At 31.0% G+C, this 7,716-nt stretch overlaps 1 long non-coding RNA gene across 1 annotated transcript; it reads left to right on the plus strand.

Moving 5' to 3' along the window:
• The first annotated feature begins 3,844 nt into the window (after positions 1 to 3,844).
• On the plus strand, positions 3,845 to 6,310 carry LOC136063353 (uncharacterized). Its single transcript, XR_010625032.1, has 3 exons — positions 3,845 to 4,069; positions 5,002 to 5,068; positions 5,985 to 6,310. It is a non-coding gene; the product is annotated as an uncharacterized LOC136063353 (long non-coding RNA).
• Positions 6,311 to 7,716: the final 1,406 nt, after the last annotated feature.

The raw sequence follows: 7,716 nt of genomic DNA on the forward strand, positions 1-7,716 counted from the left end.
TAACTTAAAACGGGGATAGAAAATTTGAATTATTGATGTTTCTATATTAAATTTTTGGTAGCTGGCAGTTGGCACTCAATATGTTGTCTATTTGTTCCAAACTAAGTCCGTATTAAATCAGAAAATAAAATAATACAAAGAAAATAATCAAAATAATAATTTTTTTTTTTTAAAAAAAGGAACAGTTAAACCTTATCTATATGAAATGGGTTCGAGTTAGACTTGGTGTAACTCTAAAGAGTTACACCTTTTTTAAACTATTGAATTTAAATAGATCCAATGGTCAAAAAAAGACCATCTTTATTACTAATACTTTGATTATGATCTCATTAATTATCATTCGTTTATTTTATTAATTTATTTTATATCTATCTGACTATCTCTAAACCCAAAAAAAGTGTTATACTTGACTCTCTCTCTCTCTCTATGTTTCTCTCACTGTCTATCATAGCAAACCTTGAAGCCTGTTCATCCACAAATTCTTCAATATCTTGTGAAATTTCAGATAGAGATGTAGAGCTCTTGTCACTCACAAGACCACTGATATAGCTTGTAGTCACTCCAAAATCAGCACCAAAACTTCCAAAACTCAACTTGGTTCTTTCAAACTCTCCATCGATGCTAAAGTTTATTGTTGCTGCCTGTATTCCTTGAATTGTTAAGTTAGTTCGTATGTAGTCTAGGACAGATGATTTTTATTCTTATCTGGGGCATGTGTACTTTTAAATAAGAGTTTGTTGATTTGGTTATACAATCAATTAAAAAAAAAAAAGAAAAAAAGTTTGCTAATTTGTAAGCTAAGTTATGGTTGTAATAATTATCTGATGTTTTCTGAACATTGTACATGTGTTTTGCTAATTGAAAACTATAGGTTTTGTCATTTTCCGTCTCTATTGCCTAGTTGATTCTCTTTTGAATGAATTATTGCCATTGTAGGCATGTGTTTCTGTCAATCTTTTTGCTAGAGGAGTTACATCTTCCACAACGTCAGCTTGTTATTCTTCCAAACCATATTCATGTCCCTGAGTCTAAAAGAACCAAATTGAGTTTTGGAAGTTTTGGTGCTGATTTTGGAGTGACTACAAGCTATGTCAGTGGTCCTGTGAGTGACAAGAGCTCTTCATCTCTATCTGAAATTTCATAGGGTATTGAAGAATCTCTAGATGAACAGGCTTCAAGGTTTGCTATGATAGACATTGAGAGAAACGTAGAGAGAGAGAGTCAGAAGTAACACTTTTTTTGGGTTTAAAGATAGGTATAAAATATAATAAATGAGAGATAATTAATGAGATTCTAATCAAAATATTAGCATTAATGAGGGTCTTTTTTGACCATTGGATATACTTAAATCCAATGATTAAAAAAAAGGTGTAACTTGAACCCCTCTCTCTCTCTCTATATATATATATATATATGGGTTTAAATTACACCATTTTTAGACCGTAGATTTCTATTAGATCTAATGGTGATAAATCACTACTTCTCATGCCATTAATATAGTCATTAATGCTAGATTTTAGAGGATATCCTAGACTGTCTTTCAAATTTTTTTTCATTTCTTTCTTCTTGTGTTCTTCTTCTTTTCTTTCTTTTGTTTTCGTTTTGGTTTTTTTCTTTTTGTTTTTTGTTTTTTTGTTTTTGTTTTCGGATGACTATGAACCTGGATATTTTCATCAATATCTGGGTTTCTACGAAATAAAACACTATAGTAGGATCAGATTTGTCATTCTCTTGAAAATTGAGGGTAAACAAAAATTAAAGGATCATTGTTTATCCTCAATTTATATTAAACACAAACAATGATTACTAAAATTAAAGGATCAGAATTTACTTTTGTGCCTATTAGTGCCAAAATTAATTACTAAAATAAAACAAATCAAGCCTCTTCCAAACTCCATGATTTCATATTCCTAAATATAAAAATTAGTCATCTATCAAATAACTTGATTCATTAAACAAATTCACCAACAAACTATTATAAAAAGAGAGTTTCATTAAAAGGTGACCATGAATTTCTGAAGAAACTTATGTAAACCCATCACGTCTTGTAGAACAACACACACATATATAGAAGTTCAATATTCAACGTTGACGGCTATGCCCACAAATAATAATAGTGTTTCCATTTAACCAAGTTGAGGAAAACATAGAGAAAACATAATCGGATAAGAAGCACAATGGGCTTTTTTGGCATCCTACAAAAGACATAACTTGTAATAGTCAAGTAGTATAATCCATTTTAAGAAATTTTTGATACCGCTTTTATGGGAAGTGAAAATAGCTGTCAAAATATTAATTACTTTTTTTTTTTTTCATTTCTAATAAAAACTTTCTTTAAATGGATTATTAACCAATGCTCTAAGGGCACTCGTTAGCATTTTCCTATTATAAAATAATAAGGTCATGCTAAAGAAGGTCTACAACTCAGAAAGTTAGGAACAATACTTATGCAAGGTTAGAGATAAATTAATGAGAGAGAGAGAGAGAGAGAGAGAGAGAGAGAGAGAATAGAAAAAAAATAGTAATATAATATTCTCTACCATTAATTTGGTTAGTTAGTGTGACAAGTAATAAATATTTAATAATGACATGGACAGTTGACCTTTTTTAACCATTAAATCTAATAGAAATTTACAATCTAAAAAATGGTGTAGTTCTTGTAAAGTATATATATATATATATATAAACAAGATAGAAAATAATTACATGATGGTCCAAACCAATTTAAAAAAAAAAAAAAAAAAAAAAACCCAAGAGGAAGAAAAATATTAGTATCCTTGCTTAAACACATTTGAATTCATTTGCTCAAGTAGCGTGGATAGAACTACTCATATAAGAACAAAAGAGAATTACGTGGACTAAATTCGTGGATGTAACTACCCTTAGCAGAAGCAGAACTATAAAATAAAGAACACATGAAAGTTATGTGGTTTAGTCTTGCAGTATACATCTACAAAGGAAACTCTTAAAAGCTACATCTTTAATACATGAGTGAAGTACAAATCTTGTATTACAATGAACCCAATTAGGGGTGGAACCAAAATTTTTTGTTTGGGGGAAGGGGGGCGAGACTAAACTATCATATTAATTTGCAATTCAAGAAAAACTCAAGTTACTATATATCTATATATACACAAAAGTTACACATCAACAAAATTGTCTTATATGAGAATTGTACATCCTTTCTAAACTTTTCTTGAGTGTACATGAGTTTTTCAATTTGCCATAGATATATTTAACAAATATTCAAAAAAAAAAAAAAAAATCATTTAGCATCCTCCATTAAAATTATAATCAACAGTGGTCTTTTATATAATAAAAATCCATCCATTATCATCTCCATTGTGAAATTTTGAGCAATTTCTTTTTCAATGTAAACTATCAATTAAACATTATTAAGGTCACTTTTTGCTCTAGATTTCTCATATCTTTTGAACAACCATTAGTACATAACATTCATAGATATTAAATATAAGTATATACCAAGAAATTAAATTTAACAAAATCACTATAGGCAACCATAAAATAATGGAGAAATTACACTTTTCCACCCTAAATTATACCTCATTTACACCTACTGTAACACTCCAACCTAATTACATAATTAATTTTATGGGTTTATATGCATGTTATTATCTTAATTATTTTGAGTGCATAAAACTTTGATTTTGTGATATTATAGGACATATATGCTCTTTTAATGTTATGGATAAAACTTTATAAAGGTAAGGATATATATATATATATATGTAAAGTGATATTATTCTTTTTAGAAAAGTTTAAGTGTGAATGCCAAAAAGGTTGAAAAAAGTGGGTGTGATATTTTCTACCCTAGCATCACACGTATCCCACCCCAAAAGTCAATTTGCCTTATTTTTCTTTTGCTGCACCTGAAGTCCAGCAGGTCCTTTTTCTCCTTTCTCTACTCCTTTATTCTTGTTTCTTTCTTCTTCCCCTCTCACATGGCAGCACCATCTGACCAATAGCTCTCTCTCTCTCTCACTGAAAATCATAGCTATCTCTCTCTAAGAAGGAAATCAAACTTTTACTAAAGTAGCTTTAGTTGTGGGTAAGTATATATGTTTATTTTCTGTATGGGTGTGTTAATGGCGTGATGATTTGCTTTAATTTCAGTTCTATGTTCTCTATTCTGATTTTAGAAGCTGAACTTGTGATTCTGTTTTAGTAAGTTGAAAGAGTGATGGTGTATGGTCTATTGGATGCTTATTAGGGTATTTTAATATGTGTTGTATAGGTATAAAAATACCCAAATGAAATGAAGGCTAATTGCTATTTGTTGATGATTTTAGAAAAAACATGTGCTGAAGCTGTCACTGTGACAGATTTGATGTTTACAACAAGAAAATTCTGTATTAAATCATATTTTGTGAATTAGGATGCTAGGAGTAGTTTTTATAAATTTTAAGACACACATGGTTGTTATGGAAGTGGTCTTACAGCATTTGGATGAGTATTAAAATAATAGTTTAATTTCTAAGTTGTATGCATTTTTGCTAGAACAGATTTGAACACGTTGTCTTGTATGATTTTTAATAAATCATAGTTTTATACTTTGACCACAAAATTTTAAGGTATATAGTGGACATACAGGGGAGTAGTTCTATAAAATTTCATGAAAATTGGATGTGTGAGGACAGTCCATTCGTATTTTACAAATGGGGCTTTTGCTACTAAAATGAACTGTAAACAATGTAGGATAACTCTGACTTGGTGAATTTAATTTTGAAGCTAGGATGAATGTTTTGATCTATAATTTAATATGCTAATCTTTTGGTGTGTTTGGATCATATATAAATTTTATGCCTTAGTTTCTCTAGAGTTTGGGTGTATCATGTGTTTGATGATTATTTTGTGCTTCGGGAAACCTTGTGTGATGGGAAGTAAGAATTTTCTTGAGTTTGAGAGTTAAGTTGTGATTGAGGTATAAGTTTATATACTTAGGAAGATTTTTTCAGTAAAAAGTTTTGGTTTTTCATTTAGGTGGCATGAACAAGAACATGGACACTTGAGCTCCTTTTGTACAATCTCTCGTGTCTTCTGTTTTCAAGTAAGAGATTTGTGACATGTGCTTTTGATAAGAATAAAAATTATTTCGAAAAGTATTATGCATTAAAACTTTTGATTAGAGATATTACATATATGCATGATTTAAGTAAAATATGTGTTCGTGAGTCGTTCAATCTTATATACATAATAATTTTAGCATATTGACGCTATTATTTATATCACAAACATAATATTGAAGAATGGAGTAAATATGCTACTGTTGTGAAACAGTTATGTAAAAGCAAAGTTATCAGAAAAATATAGTTTTCAATTATTCCATTGTTATGATCTGAACTTAGCTAGTAGGGGTTATAGTACTGGTATTTCCATGGAGATTTTGATTGACCATTAAAAGTGGGACTGGCTCTGCTATACCCGTCCTTGTTGGTAACAGCCAACTTGTGGAGGATGTCAATCTACCCTCATGGTTGAAAATATGTATTATGATATGATTTTGGAATTACCTAGCATTGTGGGGAATGCTAGATGCCTGATATTCTGTGCTGGAAGCCTCCCAAAATTGTGACAGACTTATAATTGGATTAACTAGTATGTACTACAAATGAGCTATTAAGCTATTTGAAAATTATAAAAAAAAAGTATGATGATAAGAAAGGTATGTTGAACGTGTTATAAGTCTGATGAGAAGTTATGATAAAGTATTTATAGTCTATTCAAAGATAAGATCACTGAATTATGTCTAAGTTCATTATTATGTTCTTTTATATTATATGAAGGAAAATGAAGTATTTTTATTTGAAAGATCATAAGTTATTTTAAAAACAGCGTGAATAGTATGAAACTACTTTATCAAAACTGGCATATTTATAAAATATTTGATTTACATGTATTCTTATTAAAAGTCCATGAATCTTAAAGCCTTACTGGGCTTCGCAGCTTACCCTATTATATTTCAGTGCACAGGTTCTTTCCTGAAAGCAGCGAGAGTGTTAGAGGTGGCAAGGATTTCGTGATTCTCATTTGTTCGAATGTAGAGTTTTTGTTGTATAGTAGTTTAGCTCTTTTGTTGTATAGGAGGAATCAAGATGTACTTGATTCTTGAGCACAGATGTAATTCAGTATCTTAGTTTGTTTCGAACCTCGGTTGTATGTCTTTGGGGTTAAGTTTGTAATAAGAGTTTTGTTAAATATTTAGTTATGTAATATTTATACGAATACCCTAAGTTTCAACCAGGTGGTAATCTTCTAAGTTTAAAGGAAATGAAATTTCATCATTTTTGTATATTGTGGCTTTAATGCACGAAAATAAGCAGGAATACAAGAAAAATTCTTGATAAGCACTTTCAGTTTAGGTTGTTTCGTGTTTTAGTATCGAGGTAAACTTGATATTAACATGTTGGTTATGCTCTAAACTCTAAAGTATAGGTTTGGTTCGTGACACCTACTCCCTTGAACTACAAGACTATATGATTGCCCCCTTAAACTAAAACTTGTGCAACACTTTATCTACTTCCTTCACTTTTCCAATTAAGTTAGATAAAAAAAACATAGTCACGTGCAATTCATATAACACTTGCTAACATGGATCCAATAATGCCACTTGGAATGACCGAAATACCCCTCATTATTAGTAACTTAAAAAGGGGAAAGAAAATACAAAGACATAATAGCCAGGCGCATAGTTTAATTTATCTTTGAACCAAATTAAATAAAGAGAAGTTAATCTCTCTCCAAAATGAATCCATAAGAGTAGGTGAGAAACCAAAAACAGATGGATCATTCTCCGAATTCCTTGTCGTTGAACCTAAATTCCCTCTCACTGAACCTGGATTGAATCTCTCTATCTCTTCGTTCGTGTATAGACTATTAACATAATAGCTTAGCACGTAGGAACCACACACCCAATAAGCCTTGACACAGACCCAAACCTAATTACCCAACCACAACCTGCCGGTGACGAAGAGAGAAGCTAGTTGTACAATAACCTTAACCCAAACTCGTCAACAAGAAAGAGAAGCAGCTAGTTGTATGAACTCACAAGAACAACGTGGTCAAAAGTGGTTGTTCTCCCACCATTCTGACCATCACTACAACATGTGTTAGGTTAGGGTTTGGATTTTAGCACCTCCTTCAATTGGCAATTATTAAGTAGTTTTGTCAATTTGCTACTTTGGTGTGGGGCAATGAACCTAGAATTTTGACATTTAGGTTAAGGGTTTTCATATCTAGTTGCCTATGAAGCTGAAATAGAGAGTTGAATCAAGTTTGGGTTTAGAGAATTAGGATGAGGTTTATGTCTGAGTTTGATTTGATGTTGTAATCTTGGGTTTGCTGTTTGATATCTTTGTGGCATAGTTCATTTTCTGGGTTTGTTGTTAATGTTTTGGGTTTGTTGTTCATCTGGATTTGTTGTTTAGCTCAGTGGGTTTGTTGTTTGATCTCTTTGTGGCATATTTCATTTTATGGGTTTGTTTTTCATTCGGATTTGCTAATCATCACAATCGATTTGTTATCTGATCTCCTATGGCATAGTTCATTTTCTAGGTTTGTTGTTCATCTTGTTCATTTTCCTTTCTTTCCAGCCATACAAGATTTTAGGGGAAATTGGAAATTTGCTTTTGGTTTAAGGAGGGCATTGTTGTCATTTTAGGTGGTGTTAATGGGTTCCATGTCAACAAGTGTCACATG

The sequence above is a fragment of the Quercus suber genome, unplaced genomic scaffold (genome assembly GCF_002906115.3).
Source record: "Quercus suber isolate HL8 unplaced genomic scaffold, Cork oak 2.0 scaffold_515, whole genome shotgun sequence".
Taxonomy (NCBI): Eukaryota; Viridiplantae; Streptophyta; class Magnoliopsida; order Fagales; family Fagaceae; genus Quercus; species Quercus suber.